Source organism: Schistosoma haematobium, chromosome 2 (genome assembly GCF_000699445.3).
Source record: "Schistosoma haematobium chromosome 2, whole genome shotgun sequence".
Classification (NCBI taxonomy): domain Eukaryota; kingdom Metazoa; phylum Platyhelminthes; class Trematoda; order Strigeidida; family Schistosomatidae; genus Schistosoma; species Schistosoma haematobium.
In genome coordinates, this window is record NC_067197.1 from 12233920 (window position 1) to 12255123 (window position 21204).

A 21204-nucleotide genomic window follows, 5' to 3' on the forward strand; every position below is an offset into this window, starting at 1 on the left:
AACTTAATAATTGAACTCATGAGTCAAATAAAACTATACTACCATGAAAATCCCGGAAACACTGTGCAGCCGTTTCATCCTCGTATGAGACTCCTCATAAGTGCTCATCCACGATCTCGCCCACAGGATTCTAACCCAAGACCTATCGGTCTCGTATGCGAACGCTTAACCTCCAAACCACCGAATCATCGCTGTTGAAAAGTTCCACAATAGGAAGAAACGGCCGTCCAATGCTTTCAGGTTTTCCATGGTTGTCTAGCTTCAATTGATTCATGAATTCAACTATTAAACTACTATTTATCATAATTATATATTTGATTATAAATGTTTGTTTTAATCATAATTTCTATGGATTATAAATCTATTTCATTATTGTTGCTTTCTCCACTTTATCGATTTGTATTGAGTTAACTCTAAGATTTCGTTGTCCTCCTTTTTAATCAGGCGTTTTAAAAAGATTCTATTTTCCAAATTGGTTACAAACTGATACCCAGATCATGTTTTCATTAATGGGAGAAATGAATACAAAACACTTTTGGATAAGTTATTGATAGGTGATGTTGTTTTTCGTTACTAATTTCTTCTTCTTTATCAATTAATCAATTGTTATTGTCTTGAATAACCCCATATTAAAAATATATTGCCAAAGATATTATGTACAGATAGTCTAGTTTACTGAATCATTTAGTCATAAAATCAATAATTTTTGAATCCTGTCAACTCTGAGGTTAATAAAACAAGGATCATTTTAAAAAAGATTGCTAAAATCTAGTTAAAATTTACAATTTAGTAGCTATATATTATTAATTCGGAATGTTCAGTACATAAGTCAAGACAGTTAGTTCTATTATACGGAGCTAAAACTTTGATAGCTATCACAACCAACATCAACAAAGTACAATTATTTATAAATAGTTGTCTACGTAAGATACTCAATATCCGTTGACCAGATACCATCAACAACAATCTACTGTGGAAGAGAACAAATCAACCTACAGTTGAAGAGAAAATTAGGAAGAAACATAGGATGTGGATAGGACATAAATTACAGAAATCATCAAACTACATCATGAAGCGAGCACTAACTTGGAATCGTGAGACCATGAGATCATGAGTCAATTGAAGCTAGATCAAAGAAACTTATTATCTTCGATCAACAGTCGTTATATTTTGTAACCGCCGATTAGGGAACAGTAAATTATCGATCGGATCAAAGACGCGTAAAATACGTGCGAGGAGCCTAGAGTCCTGATTGGTCCTGCTTCCTGCCTAGCTCAGCCAGTTAAGTCCAGAATACAAGTCTCAGCCTCTGCGATATAAATCATTATATTTCAAACATACTGAGTTTATATACCAATCAAGCAGACCACAACGTACCAATAAAATATGAAACAACATTTGTACAAGAATTAGCCAGATGTGGCTGTGAATGAGGGAGGTGGTAATTAATATACTGGGTATAACTCAAGAATGGTAAAACGTATAATAATAGTTTATGGGTCAAAATAAAACTCATATTAAGAGGAACATGAATATGAATAGTTTAGTTATTTACCAATTATACGATAAAAAATATACGTTTAGTATTGGTCCATAAAAGGATCCCCAAGTTACCATTCATTATGTTTCTCAGGTACTAACAACAGCCTATATAGACCATATGAAAATCTGCTCACTTTATAACCCATTGTAATAGGAAAATTCTAGTAATTATATATTTATAATGGTATAACAGTACTTTTCTATATTTCAAAAACTAATAGCTGATGATGTCAAAGATGAATTAGATTAACCAGTTCACAAGAGTAGGGTTCCCAATATTCTATCATCAAAATCACTCTCCGAATTCATTATTTCCAATCGTCTGATGATATAAAATGATTAAGACCAACTATTCATAATCTTTGTTATTTACAAATAATACCTTGGAGTTATAAACAAAATAGAAACTGAAGAGTATTTATCTATACTACACTTGGCTTTTTACTAAACATCACACTAATTACTAATGTTGAATTTAATAGTAAATCAATTTAAAACTCTATAAACATAAAAACAATCAATAAAATATACTGTAACCCCCATTCAGAAAGAAAATTTTCCATTTCTTGGAAAGATTTAGCCACATCAAACAAAGTTTGACAACAAAAACATAATAACAATCATGCAAGTATTAGATCTAGAAATAGTTTAGGAAAACTCACTTATCCATTAAACTCAATTCATAAGCCTAATTCTGAAATACTATGAATTATCAATAACTAATAAGGACCTGTATAGAAATATAATGAATTCATTATTATCCATCAAACAATTCAGTAATTTCAGTAGTCTACTTAATACCGAATAGATATTCAGTATGATAGATGTTCGAGTTTAAATCAAAGTGTAGGCATAAACACTGAGATACAAGGTCTGTTGTGAGATATCAGCTTACTGAAGACGATAGTGTACGGTAGCGGAGCTTCGTGAATTGGTTGAAGTTAGACATTAACACCGTTGGATGCCAGCTAGCTCAGTGGTCTAGTTGGCTAGGCGCTTGGCGTGAGACTGATAAGTCCTGGGTTCGAATCTCATAGGATCCGGGATCGTGGGTCCGCACTGCTGAGGAGTCCCATACTAGGACGAAACGGCCGTCCAGTGCTTTCATGTTTTCCATGGTGGTCTAGCTTTATTATTCTTATCAAAAGTAATGCACCTGTTATTACACTATCAATTTGTACTTTTCACTGATTATGTAATCGTTTTCATTGTTATCATTGACTCGTAAACTGCCTTGAATGGTTTAATAATTTCGTATATGCATATGAATATTACTGTATATTAAAGTCTGATGAGGATTAAATCAAAAACAATATTGTTCGCTTATATATGTTGTTCTAACTTTACAATATGGGAATATTTCAAACAAAGTAATGGATTAGTTCGTGATCTCAATAACACTCAGAGATCTCCACAACCTCCATACTGATAAAAATTATGCGCTCATTAGTGATTAGATGACAATCTGTGATCAATGGAGTTCAATTATGTCAGATGAAAAGAAAATACCCATTGAAACTAATGAAAGGTAGTTGTGCAATATCGCAAATTCATCGAAGTGAGACATATACACCACTGGACGCCGACTCAATGGTCTAGACGTTAAGGATTCATGTAAGAGATCAAAGGTATAGGGTTCGATCACCTATGGCGTGGTCATAGGTGCATACTTCAGAGAAGTTTCGTTCTAGGACGAACTAGCAGTTTAGTGTAGTCAAATTTTTAGTGATTGCCTAACTTAAATTTGTTCATAATCTTGTTAGAAATCAAAGCATCAAATTGACCAACTGAACATGTAAAAATAATAGGTGGATAATGAGTTTAAACATTACTACCTTTAATATTGAGAATCAAAAACTAATAATAACAAGGGTAGGTTAAATGAAATTACGAACTGTTTGTGATCAACAACAAAAAATGTCCGAAGTTTTGTATAGTTCAGGGTTTACCAACTATGAATAGTCACCCTTGATCACTTCTATTCATAATTAAACGAATTTTTTTAAGCTCAATACTATTTCTATCGTTTATTATTTTTGTTTAATCCTCTCTGAAATGGAGGAATCAAAAGAATCTTTTACTTTTCAACTTAAAAGTATGTTTCAAATTCTTCTACTCTGCATACAAAACATTAACGTAGTTTTGATATTATTTTTACTATAGATAAACTGTATATTTGAACTGATTACACACTATTATGATGTTCTCCGAATATCGCTTATAAAGAACATTGATTTAAATTGATCGACATGTGACATAAACATGTCACATACCGAGAGTTCCATAAAGTGACTTATAAAAACATCATTGAGCCATCAAAGCACTTGCTTTGAAGAATATGAATTGGGTTTTATTAGTGCATAATGATAATAATAAAGATCTAGTTAAGATATATTTAATAAAGGATTGTTGTATGATTTATAATCATACAAACTACTGACAGTCGCTCTCAGATGTACATTTGCAAATAAATACAAAATACTGATCTACCAAAAAGTCAGCTTACAATGAGGAAGAAATTAAGTAACTATTTATCATTAGTAGTTTATTCGTTAGCTTCTGACCCCATAATTTATTGCTATGGTTGCACCGTTTTCACTTTATGTCTACATAGCTACTATCGTAAATGGGGGGCATAACTTGTGAAATTCAACCATATCAAACATCAGACAAATATAACCAATCTCAATAGATTATGGTCACACGATGCTGTAAATCGATTGAAGATAAACGTGTAAACGATTGGCTGTCAGCTAATTTGTTTAAAGGTTAGGGACTCACCGAGAGATCCATACGTCCTAAGTTCAATCACTTGTGATGGGGTTGTGAAGTTAAACAATTAAGGAGTATGATATTATTACGAAAAGTTTACCTTATTCTTTCCGGTTTCCTGTAGTTGTATTGAAAGAACAACTCAAGTTGAAATAACCAATTTATTGTCTAATACAAAATTACACTGCATTCAGAAAATAAGAAAAGCATATATTAAATACATAATTTACATATCTCCCATCAGTTATCTTGTACATACTTCATGATTCTTTCAATTCTGTTATTATTACAACAACTTTATGTTTCTATTTCTGTTCTCTTTAATTAAATCTTCTCAATCTTCTACAAGCATACATTCCACTTCTAATTGATGCCACATACTACTCATATCTGTCATCATAGTCCTTCATGTTAAGTATGAAATATGACAATCATTACAAACTGTTTATAGTAACTTTTGTTTAATTTTTTATTTCATTTTCATTTTCTCCATTTAAAGTGAAATTATTCTTGTAGGAATATTTTACTGAAGAAAGATAGGGAGCAATGAATAAAATAGAAAACCAAAAACCAAATAATACTCAACATTGACTAATACTACGATGGATAGTGGCTAGCAGTGGTATCCAGGACGCACGTTTCGTCCTATTTGGGACTTGTCAGCTGTATGTACATGCATCTCAGCATTGATGTTCACTCTGGGACCCGAACCCAGTACCATTCACCTCAAACGCCATCGTGCTATCCACTCAGCTACTGAGTCCTGATAACCACTTGCTTGTGCAATGGGGTGAAGTTAAATTCACAAACTGATCAATTGCAGTCTTAAACCTCAATGGGAAGATACAAGCCAAACAATACCAAATTGAGTAATACTGTTTTCATTGAATTAACATACAATTATTTCCTTGTCATATGATTTCAATTATAATTTAAATAAGGAATGAATATAGTAATACACACACAAAAGACGATACTAGAATGGTTACTTAAAATGTTTCAAGTGTGGAACAATAAGTCAGGCTTATAAGTTATGTAACTGTTAAAAAGAAAACTTATTAAATACAAAATAAATTATAGGTAAATTCCAGATTATTTAAACTGCAGTAATAGAATGTGATCAATTCATTTTTATTGGGTATTTTTTTAAAGACAATCTTCTCAGTATAATTGATATGTTTTAGCTTTCAACGGAATATTCAACATAAATGGGTTTCAGTCTCCGTGTGGACATCAACTCTAGGATGCAGGTATATCTAGCTGACGAATCTCAACTAGAACGAAACGCGCCCCCTGGATTACATTGCTAGCCACTATCTATCTTTGTTAATAATAGTCTATATTTACATATCTGTTTTTCACTTCAACTATTTTCATCACTTTCTGTTGGGGAGGTACAGAAGATTAATCGAAAAAACGCCAAAATATGTCTTAGAAAACATTGAGAAACATCTTATCCAATCATTATTCACTAGAAATTTTGCCAGAAACATTTGGAAAGTGAAAAGTAACATGTCAAGTTTCTTAGTGGATGATTAAAATTTACTTCTACTATGTTTAGTAGCGTTCCAGAAATTTCCGGAAGCCCAAGACCATCTGAAATGCTATAAATACCCTAGATTTTTTGTACATAAACGAACATCTGGAGTGAAGCGTTTCTTCTATATTTTGCTCCTTTTCTCTCGTGTTCAAGTCGCTGTTTAGGTGTAGCCTGGGGGTCAATAGAAGAGAATAGGAAATCGAATCTAGCGTTCAATTAGAAGACTTTTCAAGCCTGTTTTATTTTATCGTCACTCAGAGTTTTTCTCAAGGATATACTTACATTCTATGATTTACTAAGAGTCCACAAAATTCATATAGATGTTCTTTATAGCCAGCCTTCAAGTGTACTATTTCTTTTGAATGATATCAATGGAAAATTGAATTTCATACGTCTATTGATTTTTATTAAAAAGAGAATTTTATGAATATTGTAGTAATTTAATAGTTGAATTCATGAGTTAATTAAAGCTAGACTACCATAGAAAACCTGGAAGTATTGGATGATCATTTCATTCTATGGTAGAACTCCAATACTTTCATGTTTTCCATGATGGTCTAACTTTAATCGATTTATGAATTCAACTATTCAATCTATTGATTTATTAATAATTTATAAATGTCTATCATAACAATAAAACTATTAGCAATTATTGTATTTCCATAATTTTCAAAAATAAATTCTACACCCATTTTTAAGTGAAATAAAACAGGAAAGTAACAGTTTGAAAATAGAACCAGTTCAATACTATTTAGAATAACACCTAAAAAATAAAAAAAACAAGAACTAGTCTATGAGTTAAATTATTAGATGGTGGTTGGAGGTAATGTATCATAGATTCCAATTACTTACTTACTTACTCCTGTTACTCCTAACGGAGCATAGGCCGCCGACCAGCATTATCCAACCCACTCTGTCCTGGGCCTTCCTTCCTAGTTCTATCCAATTTTTGTTCATTTTTCTCATATATGTCTCCGTTTCTCGACGTAATGTGTTCTTTGGTATTCCTCTCCTCCCTTGGCCTTCAGGATTCCATGTGAGGACTTGTGTGTCCTATCCACTTCCAGCGCTTCTCCCTGATTTCTTCCTCCGCTGGAATCTAGTTTGTTCCCTCCCACAGTAGGTTGTTGTTGATAGTGTCTGGCCAACAGATCCGAAGTGTTTTGCGTAGACAACTGTTAATAAGCACTTGTATCTTCTGAAGGATGGCTTTCGTAGTTCTCCAGGTTTCTGCCCCATACAGCAGAACTGTCTTGACATTTGCATTGAAAATCCTGACCTTGGTGTTGATTGACAGTTGTTTTGAGTTCCAGATGTTCTTCACTTGTAAATATGCTGCTCTTGCTTTACCGATCCGCGCCTTGATATGTCCATCAGACTCACCGTGTTCATCAATGACGCCGCCCAAATATGTGAAGGTTTTTACACCTTCCAAATCTTCTTCGTCAATTGTTATTCGATTGTTGCATGCTGTGTTGTTTCGGAGAATCTTCTTTTCCCCTTGTGCATGTTGAGACCTACTGCTGCTGAGGCTTCTGCTACACTAGTCGTTTTCTCCTGCATTTGTTGTTGGGTGCGCGCTGGAAGAGCCAGGTTATCTGCGAAGCCTAGATCTTCCAGCTGCATCGTAGCTGACCACTGTATCCCACGCTCCCCCACAGATGTTGAAATCTTCATGATTCAGTCGATCACCAGAAGAAAGAGAAAGGGTTATAGTAAGCAACCTTGCCTGACACCGGTCTTTACCTCGAACGAGTCTGTGAGCTGTCCTCTATGCACGATTTTGCAGTTTATACATCATAGGAATTCCGCAAGATAGTGACTGTTTTCTCAAGCACGCTGTAGTATTGAAGAAGCTCCCATAACGTTGTGCTGTCCTCGCTATCAAATGATTTCTCATAGTCAATGATTTTGATGTAGAGTGATGAATTTCATTCAATTAATTGTTCCATAATGATCTATAATTTTGCGATTTGGTTTGTACATATAATTTTTCGCCTAGATACCCGAACATGCTAGAATATTTGAGTTATTTGTCCATTTCATCTAGATGTTTCAACAAGTTATCTGTTTCACCGTTTACTTTAACACAGCATCGTGTCAATTAATTGCATAAACTATTCATGTGTGTTTGTGAAACGTTTATGATCTTTCGCTGTACAAGTTACAAAAACGTACAGTCGGAGACATAGTGATGGCTAACAATATGCATTGAAACGAATAAACATTATTCACATGTCGACCTCTGAAATCCTAATATCTAACTGGTGATCATTTAATATTTATGGTCAATATCGATCAAGAAATATGAAACAGAAACTCGTTGAAATACTTTGTGCTGGAAATTTTCTATTATGCACTAAACCATATTGAATAAAGCTAATAATTGTACATATATATAACTGACCATATAAATATAGCTAATAATTATTATTTCCATTATTTTACCAATTAGTGTCAACAAGTATAAATGGTTAACATATTTGATTCATTTTGCTATTGATTACTTGAATCTTTCCATTGGTGTTAATAACTGTAGTTGATCAATCTCATTGGCATATATTCATCCTATGCAGATTGCCTTAATATTGCCTTCAGTTATCATCTTAGATTAAAATACGTTTTTGAAAAAAAGAATTTATTTTATAACAAAAATCAAATCTCAATGGTTAAGATCATGAGTCAGTTGAAGCTAGACCACCATGGAAAACCTGGGAGCACTGGACGGCCGTTTCGTCCTATAATATCCACAAAACCAATCTGATAAAGACCAAATCTATTAATTTTTCCATGCAAAGTGATTAAATTTGATTCAGTTTGAATAGTGTAAGTACAATAGAATTTACCGGATTAAGTAAATCTATTCTCTGTCATTGATTGATCATTGACTCTGTTTTGCATCAGCAATCATCATTAATCCATTCACATAGAAGAAAAGTGTGGCAAACAATTACGACTATGTAACTTCACCCATTACATTATCCTTTTTTGTCGTGTTTTTTAGCAGTTCATCGACAATCATCAAATCAGTTTTATAGCCACTATGTGGCTTGGTTATATCATCACACATCATCACATGTCTTCATAGATAGCATTATCAACATGTAGTCCTTGACCTGCAAGATACTCAATGTCCGTTGACCGGATACCATCAATAATAATCTACTGTGGAAGAGAACAAACCGACCTCCAATTGAAGAGGAAATTAGGAAGAGACTTTGAAGGTGGATATGACATACATCACAGAAATCATCAGACTGCATCATGAAGCAAGCGCTAACTTGGAATCTTGAAGGGAAACGAAAAACAGGATGATCAAATAACATATTCCACCAATAATTGAAGTCGGAAATGAAAAGGATGGATAGCAACTTGGAGCAGCTGGAAAGGATTTCTCAGGACAGAGTTGGATGGAGAATGGTGGTGTATGGCCTATACTCCACGAAGCGTAACAGGCATAAAGAAATAAAGTAAATATCTCCTAACTTAACATACCACCTAACTGACATATATAATATTGCATTTTCTATTACATTTTAATCATTAATCTCAACTTCATTGATTTCAGTATGTAAAACTGTATCTATAATAGTACTATAATCTGTAATTTTAGGCTGTTTATAGCTTGTGAAAAGATTAAAGATAGAATAAATTCATTTCATTCTTTATTCATTTTTCTATTGTTTTTTTCCACTTCGGGAGAAAAGTGTTCCTGCTCTGAGTATGTAAAGTTCAGAGTTCTAATTGTTTAAAGCATAATATAACTCACTTAATGATCAAGTACTAATTTGTGTATTTAGCTTTCAGCTACATACATATAACATTCATCAGTGTTTTGTAGCTGCTTGACAGCCTTCAACGAAGATGCTATCTCAGTTAGGGTTTATAAACCATAACGGTTACTGATTTCATCTAATAATCAGCATAACAGTAAATTAACATCTTATCAGTCATTCAACTAATAGTTTGTAGGTTTGTATTTCACCCCATTTAATTTGTTCCAAAATAGTGTATATCACTAGGAAATAATCAACAAACATACCTCGGAGATAAACACACAAACTCATACTCAACAAGATGAATTAAATTTATATAACAAATACCTGTGAAAAGAAAAACTATACTTAACATTACTGAATAACTACCCTTTTATTGTAAAATAATTTACATCATGATAAAGACCACAGCATTAAATAACTTTATTTTGTATTCTATCTTAATCATTACTATGACAACAAGTCTATATTTATACTACTATACATAAATAGCACTCATTGTAAACTAACTATCATTGCTGTCAACTGAAATGAAGTATATGAAAACAATGATGAACGCAATAGATAATTGTCAAATTCTAACCAACATTTGACATGATATTACTATTTTAAATCTTATGTCAACAATATTATAATTTATTGACTGAATCTATTACTAGTCATCTATTGTTAGTAGTAATAATATGACAGCGCAAAGGGGAACGTTTTTGCGTAGAATCATTTCTACACATTCAAATTATGTTATGTTTATATACTTTTTTTTCACTGATTCCTCAAACTGATTTTAAAATGTTTACTGAATCTATAAAAACATGTTTTTTTTCTCATAAATAACAGTAAAAATTATTTGAAGTAAAAAACAATGTATATTTTCTATGGTGATTTCTGCGCAGGACAGAGTTTGTTGTAGAATCCTAGTAGGAGGCCTATGCTCTTCCATGAGAGGCAATAAGTGTAAGTAAGTTAGTAAGATCTCCAGGGACTTGATTTTAGAATCAGATTGAGATTAAGCGTTGCTTAGATACCTATAACAAAAACTAAATAACTTCTGAATGGTTTATGGTTGTTCAACAATTTTTCAGTGGTATTATTAGATGGATGGGTAATATTAGTAATTCATTGACGTTAGAAATCCACATCACTGTATACCGACCTAACGGTTTGGAGGTTAAGAGTTCATTTAAAGGCCTGAAGGTCCCTGATTATGATCATCAGTTGGGTCGTAGGAACATATTGTTAAGGAGTTTCACACAAGGACAGAAAATATGTTCAGTGCTTCTTGGTTTTCAATAGCTGTCTAACGAATGTTGATGAATTGCGTAAACTATGAAATATCAGTTAGCTGAATATAATATAAAAGATTTATAGGCATGAATTGTTCTTTCAATCATTGAATAACGGGAATAAACGCAGTAGGTTAGATGTTTTATAGAACTGTAAAACTTATATACAGATTTATATGACTCTGAAATCAACAGACAAACTAGTGATTATTAGAAAGAACATTTTGACTTCAAAATAGTGAAATCCAAATTCTTTCAGTTAATTAATGTTGTCAATGACTTAAAAAGCTTAGACTATTTATTGTATCATATAAAGTTGTTTATTGTTCAATTGATGTAATGTTACTAATCATGCTTTTTAGTAAAAAACATATAAAATGTCTGAAATCAAGTAGTATATTATATACAATTTAATCCTATTGAATAATTTCAGTTCTTTAATGAAAGATAAATAACTATATAGTTATTAGTAATAGTTATTATCTTATCTAAACTATCCAATGCTTATAATCAGTCAATTTTCTACATGATAGATTAGCACATTATCAGATGACTTATATATATTGATCCCGCGAGCGGGGTCGTCGGTGTGCACTGCTGAGGAGTCCCACAATGGGACGAAACGGCCGTCCAGTGCTTCCGGGTTTACAACGGTGGTCTAACATCAATCGGTTCATGATATCAATCAAAAAAACGTAATAATCTCCACAACCTCTATACCAGTCTTATATATTGATTTTTCACCTTTTCTTTTCTATGAAACAAAATGTAAACGTTAACATATTTTGTTTGCATTTTTATTGAAATAGAAAATTTAATGAGTTGATCCATTCATACTGAAAGTTTACTTATCTATTCATTTAAGCACATAAATATTAAGTACAAAGAGGCACCAAATAGATACACGCTACATAAATCATTCGATTTGTGTGATAGCTGTGATACTGCGCAGGTGCCCAGATCGAAGCAGGTGGTTTTCTTAGACGGTCATACCCTGAGCTTTTGACCTAAAGGTCTAATCCACAAGGTAGTGGAGCAACGTAAGAGGATGCAGTCCCAACAGTTGGTTCATACACCATTTGTTCCCTCAGGATCCTGGATCCCATGTGCACCATTGTTTTAGCATCAGGGTTTTCCAACTTCCCGTGGGTGGATCCTCTGTGTTCATCAACTCGGTTAAGGCTCCGAACATCCGCTTTTTGTCTTCTCAGTTTCCTAAACAACACCCCTGCTGAGGGAAGATAATGAATAAGACTTCCCTGGCAGTGGTTGTATGCACGTGGCCATGTGAGAGCATTTCGAGAGAGAGGGAGAGCTGACTTTCTCTACTCTCGGCCGTACCAGGCCATTTATTCTGTATTTCTTTTTGAATGGATCAATTTAAAGAAGAAATTATTCTTGTAAAATATTGTCTAATAATCCTAACCAAAATAGAACGAACAAACTTATCAGGGCTATAGTAAATTTGAATAGTAGCCAACGATAAAATTTAGAATGCACATTTTGTCCTACTTGCAACTCACTGGATGGAATAATTCCAATCGTTGTGAATAACATAGTTGGAGTTATTTAAATGATTTGTCTACATAGATATTATCATCAGGAACATTCTCGATTTCTTCAAGTCAATGAAATAAGATCGACAACCTAATTGAAATAAACCGCTGGAAGATTTAAAAATAATAATAAATGACATTTCTTTTTTACATTATTTATGATCGTAAATCAGACTTTATATAAGGGTAAAAAATGTTGAACAGCTACGTGAACCAAAGTAGATGTAACATTGTTCGAAGCTGAAACTCAGCAACTAAACAACTAAAAGTTATCGTCATGTAGAGAATATTTACTGACATTTATGTATAGGTAGATAGAAAAGTAAGGTCAAAACATTTCACTGTGATCATTTCAAGAATGTGTCAAAAGATTGTCAAAATGGATTCAATGAACAGTTATGAAAGATAAATCTTACAGTTTGTGAACTTGCTTACTAGAGGACTAACCATTCTAGTTGCTATATGGTATACACTACTGATGTAGACAGATATAAGTTGTATGTATCATCAATCAAAAGTGAAATACTTGACAGTAGAAGGTTAAGAAAATCAAAGAAAAGAGAACGAGAACAAAAAAAATGATTACTGTGAAAATGAAAGAACAGTGAAGTCTGAAACGATTGATTGACAGTTTACAAATGACGTATTTACTATATAGTTCTCAGATTTTACTAAGAAATTCTGTAATTTTGTATTCAAATACATTCGATTGCCCCCACTTATGTTCTCGTTCACTGCAGCTAATATACAATGTTCATATACGCCAATGATCGTATGAAAAAATTTTCCCTTGGGAATCATATATCAATGAAATATTTTTTAAAATATATTTTTTTCTAATAAATTGTCAATAATATGGAGTACAATATTCCAAGAAAACATGAATAAATCAAGTTTCCTTTTAACCATTAGCCATATGTATTCATTTTGTATAGATAATAAACATTATTTGACAGCAAGTCATTATTAACTTTACATAATATTGATTAATTATTATTCTACGTCTGCATAATAATAATATCAGAAGGGGTTTTGTGGAGATTGTAGTAATTTAAACAGTTAAGATCATGAGTCAATTAAAGCTAGATCACCATGAAAAACCCGGAAACACTGGACGGCCGTTTCATTGTTTTGTAGGACTCCTCAGCAGTGCGCATCCACGACCCTGCCTCGCGGGATTCGAACCCAGGACCTATCAGTCTTGAGAACAGTATTATCTATTGAATAGATAATTCAATGATTGAAATGTGACATAATTATCAAATTATTTGTATATAAAACAAAATCCATTTATGACCTAATTACTCAATTTTAATGTAGATCAATTTAATTGTAAAATATAATTTTTAAGAAAATTTCTTTAAAAAATATATAATTATTCACACGTCTTTCACCTAGCCTATCGATAGTAATATATGTGGATATATTGTTCTGATAAGTAAAGACGAATAGTGGTTGGCAGTGGAATTAAGGAAGCGCATTTCGTCTCATTTAAGACTCGTCATCTGGATGTACCTGAAACTGAAAGTGATGTTCCCTTTGGGACTCGAACCTAGTGTCGTTCACTTAAAACGTGTACTGGATTCCATTGTCAACCACTATCCATCTTATAATGCCTATGAATTAAGGCAACACCGAGATAATAATCACAGAATTCATATATGTCAATAAGAGACTGATCAATTACAGTCCTAAACATCAATGAAAAGATTCAAGTAAACAGTATCAAGTGAATTTAAACTTCACTCCATTGCACAAGCAAGTGTTTATCAGGACTCAGTACGTAAATGGATAACGCGATGGCGTTTAAAGCAAACGGTACTGTATCCGAGTCCTACAGTGAACATCAATACTGAGGTGCATGTACATTCAGCTGACAAGCCCCAAATAAGATTAAATGCGTCACCTCAATTCCACTGCTAACCACTATCTATCTTTGCTTATAATGTTTGTGAATTTAGACAATATCAAGATGATAAGCACAGTATGCACATATACCAGTAACACACTGATCAATTACAGTCCTAAACATCAATGAAAAGATTCAAGTAAAAACAATACCAAGTGAATTTATATTGATTTCGCTTTAAAAAGAAAGAACTAGTATTTTAACCATTACATACTTTTATGGTTGATTAGACAAAAATCTTTTCACTTTGATGTATTATTTATTGTTTCCATGTACTTTTTCTTCAAAAAAAAATAAACTTCAATAAAACAACAGAGATTTTTTGACAGAAAACAAGAATTATTAAACAGTCATTAATTTATTATTCAATGTTCTTTACAATTTTATTCAAAGAATAATCTATTTATCAGTATAAGGTTATAGAGATTGTTATGATTTTGATTAAGATCATGAATCGATTGATTTTAGATCTCTATTAAAAATATTAAACTACCGAAGGTCGTGGGTTCGAATCCCATGACTGGGATAATAGATGCGCACTGATGAGAATAATAAAACAAAATGACCGTCCATCGTTTCCAGATTTTTAATAATGATCTAACATCAATCGATTCATGATCTCAATCAAAAATTATCTGGTTTCTATGAATGTGTGTATTCATTAAAAAAACCTTCATCAGAAATCAAATACTTATCTTTGAAACGAAATCAACAAGACGAAACACAAAAACAATCAATGAAAATGCAAATTCTAAAAAAAAAAAAACAAAACCAATAAATGTACCTTATATAACAGATGGTTCACAAAAAAACAGCATATCCGTCTAGTCAATTAGTTAGTGATAAAAGGAAAATGTAAATATATATATATATGCTAAAATGAATTATTATTATAATACGAATAAATAAATGGACAAAGGGGAATAGGATGACCATTACGCCGAGAAATGAAGACAACTATGAGAAGAATGAATAACAATTGCATAGAACTATAAAAGAAAGCCCAGGATAGAGTGAGTTGGAGAATGCTGATCGGCGGCTTATGCTCTACTGGGAGTAACAGGCGTAAGTAACATGTGAAGTGATTTTCATTTAAATATGGAATTTATATAAATCGGTATTTATTAAAATACATAAAACAGTTTGTTTTTAGTTTTTTTTTCCTAATAAAATGAAAAAATAATGATGTTAGGGTATTTGTTTATGGATCGATTAGATTGCTTAATGGAGAAAATTGTATGGATTATACTGTTAATTAAAATTATCTAAGATTAGATTAATTATCAAGATCTATGTTAACAATATGAATGGATACTTAGATGTAATTTTATACCAGGACAAAATAACTGTACAGTACTTGGTAGTTTTTGATAGTTTCACATTAGATGTCATTTGAACACAAAAAAACTTTGGTTCATCAAATAGTCTACCTGAATTTGAAAAAGCATCATGGATTTTTCGTTTTGTTTGGGATGAGGGAGAAAAAGAAAAGTTATTCATCTATTTGATATCCCTAAATAATTCTGATCATTTTGACAATAGAATATCTCACAACAGACTTGATTGAACTCCAATAGTCACTACTTCTCACTAGAACTCCAGGATATATTTCTTGAAGTCAGTCACTATTGAGCACATGTTGATTAATATCAGATGGGTTTTGTGGATATTATAGTATTTTCAATTGCTAAGATCGTGAGTCAGTTGAAGCTAGACAACCATGGAAAGCCTGGAATCACTGGACGGCCGTTTCATCCTGTTGTGGTACTCCTCAGCAGCGCGGATGTGTCGCTCAACTTCGTGGATTAGTTGAAGATAGACATTAATAGCTTTGGATGCCGGCTCAGTGGTCTAGTGGTTAAGTGCTCGCGCGCAAAACCAGTAGGTCCTTGGTTCGAAGCTCGCAGTGGGCGAGACCGTGGATGCGCGCTGTTCAGGAGTACCACAATAGGACGAAACGGCCGTCCAGTTATTCAAGGTTTTCCATCTGATATTAATGAAATATCTGTTAAATATGAAGTAAATCACATTGGATTTTAGACAGTGCAATAAGAAAAAACAACTAAGAAATTATCTTAAACACTATGTTCTTATAAATTCTCAGGTAGCTAATTCATACATTACTTCTAGAGTTATAGGAATAATATTGCAAATAAATTTTTGAAGAATTTATTTGAAATTGTTGAGGAGATCCAGAAAACTCCTCGAAAAAAGCCAAAATATGTCTTAAAAAACATTGAGAAACATCTTATACAACCATCGTTTACTAGATGTTTCGCCAGAAACATCTGTAAAAAAGTGAAAAGTAACATGTCAAGTTTCTGAATGGATGATTAGATATACTTCTACTATGTTTAGTAGCGTTCCAGAAATTTCCGGAAGCCCAAGACCATCTGAAATGCTATAAATACCCTAGATTTTTTGTACATAAACGAACATCTGGAGTGAAGCGTTTCTTCTATATTTTGCTCCTTTTCTCTCGTGTTCAAGTCGCTGTTTAGGTGTAGCCTGGGGGTCAATAGAAGAGAATAGGAACCCGAATCTAGCGTTCAATTACAAAACTTATCAGAAATTACCGTTTATCCTAAATTGTACTAAGTCCAAATGATATTAAGATACTGAACCTTTATATTGCATATTTAACCATTTATGTAACCAATTAGCCTAAAATATACTTCAGTTTAATAAAATTTATTTATTTAAGTTTACATTAGATATAAACAATAGGTATTCGGCAATACCCATTTTTAATAGTTGAGATCATGAGTCAATTGAAGCTAGACAACCATGGAAAACACGGAAACACTAGACGGCCATTTCGTTCTATTGTGGGACTCCTCATCAGTGAGCATCTACGACTCTGCTCCGCGAGATTCGAACCCAGGACCTGAGGTGGGGTAGTAACTCACTGAAGACAGTGTTGGATGTGTCACTCAATTTCGTGGATAAGTCGAAGTTAAACATTAACACTGTTGGTTGTCAACAGGTTCAGAGGTATAGAGGTCAAGCGTTCGCGTGCTAGACCGATAGAACCTGGGTTCCAGCCTCGTCAGACGGAATCGTGGATGCGCACTCCTGAGGAGTCTTACAATAGAACGAAACGGCCGTCCATTATATCCAAGTTTTTCAAAGTTTTCTAGCTTCAATTGACTCATGATCTCAACTTATAAAATTACAATGAATAATTTGTTTTCAAATGCTAAATCACTGACAACATATAGTAACAAAGAAATTCAAATGATTCTATATTCTTTTTTATAATCAGTCAGCTACAACATAGAACCAGGTACATATATGTATCGTCTTTTTTTGGAATACATATGTATGTATCTATTCCAGTCTGATAATTTCATGAATTCATAATTCATTATTACTACTATTATTATCTCTCTGTTATCTGTTCGTACAATACTATTTTTATTTATTTATCAATGCCAACAACAAACTCAATTAGGCATAAACTCTATGGGTTTTATTTTTTCTATTTTCTTCATTATTTCAACACAAATAAATATAGAATATAAACAGAATAAGTCAATGCCATCTGACGCCAGATAACAAGACAATCGAAATGTGTAATGAAAAACATTAACAATTTCAAAACAGACATGTGTATACATTAAATCAAAGTTAGGTGGAGAGAGATAGGGAAAGAGAGAGAGAGAGAGAGAGTAGGTGGATTATTATGTTTTCAATCCAACCAATGTTTCTCTTATTAATTCTAATGTAAAATAATATCGAAAGAAATACTGAACATGATAGGAAACAATTCAATGAATAGAATAAAACATAGATAGTATTGGATAGTTCTTTTTCCATAGGTATATATTCACTATCTATATTTATCATGGAAAGTATGCACGAAATCATGATAAATGTGAACATTTATTTTATAGTAAACACTGTTGTCTGGTATTAGTTTTGTTTACTGTATTTTAGTCATAAACAACATTATATATATGTAGAAGAGTCAATGATGAGTCTATCAAGATACAATGGAATTAAAAATTCATCATTTTCATATTTTCATCTTAATAAATAAAGAATAGTGAAAACAGGCTGTTGATAAAAATAGTCATAACTGTATAGAAATGTTTATAGATTCATAGGCGAGACTATAATTTATGGATCAATTAATCAGATCTAGGAAAACAGGTCTTGGATTTTAGCGCGAAATTCATTCATTCATTTGGCTAAATAACTTTTTTGACATTTTAGCTTATGTCAGTTCGTGATGAAAAGCTTAAATCTAGTTTCTAACCTTAAACATTAATTGTAAATCATAATTTTAATTCCTCACACTGGTTTATAAAATTCATTTAATTCTAGTTAATAGGTGAACATTCTCTAAGTCACTTTGATGTTGCTCAAAGGTCGTCCATAAATTATAGTCTTACCGATTCATAAATTTGAAATTGTTTGCATTTTGTCATCTTATCTATTTTTCGACATAATATCTTGAAAGTATCTTAAATTATACCTGAATATGTATTAACATCATAATCTATGTTCTATTGAAGTTGAATAAAATATGAACGCACTGTCTTTTGCTGTTCATACCAAAGGTAGGACGATTTTCTTTACAGACATAAAAGGTAATCGACTGACTATCGATTTAACATCTTCAAACCTAGTTCAAAACAGTATTAGAAGTTAATATAGATGTATAACCTTATTTCACAAAAGTCCTACATCATAAAACTCCTATGAACGATTTATGGCAACGACCAGTCGGAATTGTTTGAGCTATATGGTTATAATTTTCAAGTTCACACCCATCCTAAAGCGAACAAAATATTAATTCTATATAAGTTTCCTTCCATAAAAGTCTTACAGTATTTATATGTTATAAATGTTCACACTAACTTGAATAGTGAAACGAACTGTCCAGCACCTATGTCTGATCGATCAATATGGAAAACTCACCTAGTGAAGTTCTAAATCGTGATTATATAATAGTAACTCCAGTTGTTCACAGAATCCTGAAGGCTAAACAAATAATGAACATAATTCAGTCACTAGCTGCTATGAGAATCATTCTCTTGAATCCATCTCATTAATTGTTAAAATAAATTTTTAGATTAGATTAGAGGGAGAAACGTGTTCCCACTAAAGCTATGACAATTAGAAACAAGAAAAAAAGTCATATAAGTTGATTGCTCCATTTTCTAGGTTTTACAAACTATATTTTCACACAAATTACATACTTATTTCTATGTTAATTCTAATCTTTTCCCCGCCGTACGATATTATCTAAACAATGAACGGAATCTTGTTTAGATTTCACAACTATAATGTCCGTATAATAGTGCAAATTTTATGTTAATATCTATTTATGTATATATTTAATAACTATCAGATGTAGTTTTTGTGGATATTATAGTGACCTTAATAGTTGAGATCATGAGTTCTAATAAGAAGCAGTGATCAGTAGAGATCAACCGGGTTTGTTGTGAGATGGAAACTTACTGAAGACAGTGGTGGATGTGTCGCTCGATTTCGTGGATTGGTTGAAGTAAGATATTAAAAAAGTTGAATAACAGCATGCTAAATAGTAGAGAGATTAGGCGTTCGCGCGCAAAATCGATAGGCCCTGGGTTCGAATCTCATGAGGCGGGATCATGGATGCGCATTGCTGAAAAGTCTCACAATAGGACGTAACGGCCGACCAATGTATCCAGGTTTTCCATGATTGTCTAGCTTCAATTGACTCATGATCTCAACTATTAAAATTTTTAATAACTGTTTGAAACAACTAATCTTGTCTGTTTTATCGATCACCAAAAGTTTTTACATGACCTCAGTTCACATATATGAATTTCACTAAAATGAATCCAATCTGATTGTAAGTAATAAATAGGCTTAAACAATAATTTGAAAGAAAAAATTACATAATCCTGAGATCACACACACAATTTAGAAACAAGCACTACATTTTTTACTGATACATAAACTAATTGAAATCAAAACAGAATTACTTACATGACTTTCACAATATTGAACTTTGTTAATAATATAAATGTTCTAGATCATTTATTCCAATACTTCTTACTAATTTCTTAGTGAAATATACGAATATCTTTTAATTAACAGAGATATATGTGAATTAATAATTAGTAACTGTATATCAATAATTTCAAGTAATTTAAAATACATGTATCCATGACATTAATCATAATGATCATCATCATAATAATAATACTTAGATCTTGATCTTCATCTTGTTAATATTTCTTAATTTGATCACGAATGATATATTATTTAAGTTTCCTCATTTGAATTATTCAATTAATTCCATCGTATTTGATTTACATACTGACAAAACGAAAAATAACATGACCTTATCTGATTGGTTATATTGAATTTTTTCAATGGTTCTTTTTTTGTCTTTATTCGAGTTCTAAAGTAAACTGAATGGATCAGGGAAAATTTTTGTTTGTAATTAATATATTTTAAAAAAAAATGAAATTCTTATATAAATAAATTATATCAAAAAAAACATTAATTGTCAACATGATAACCATGATAACATGGATTGATTTTTATTGGTTAATATTTACATGGATTGAATATTGCTAAGCTGATTGGATAAATTTCTATTTATATGATTATGTATGAAGTGAGAAGTATTTTAATTGGTCAAAATTTAATCAACCAATAGAATTAATTACAGTTACTGTATTCTCATATGCCGATACTTTTTTTTAGGTTTTGAATAAATTACATTATGATAAATTTCGTTTCAACAACATGGCATTATTCGTAAATGAAATGAATGATCATGTTTAATCGGGACTAAGTTTTCTATTACTGTTAAACTTCATAT

General features: G+C 32.0%; 1 protein-coding gene across 1 annotated transcript in view; it reads right to left on the reverse strand.

Annotated features, from left to right (window-relative positions):
• Nucleotides 1-20831, reverse strand: part of MS3_00010749 (uncharacterized protein) — a gene marked incomplete at its 3' end in the record, with an annotated part of 93588 nt that extends 72757 nt beyond the window's left edge. The window contains exon 1 of the mRNA XM_035732728.2: nt 20361-20831. The remainder of the gene's footprint in view (nt 1-20360) is intronic.
• Nucleotides 20832-21204: the final 373 nt, after the last annotated feature.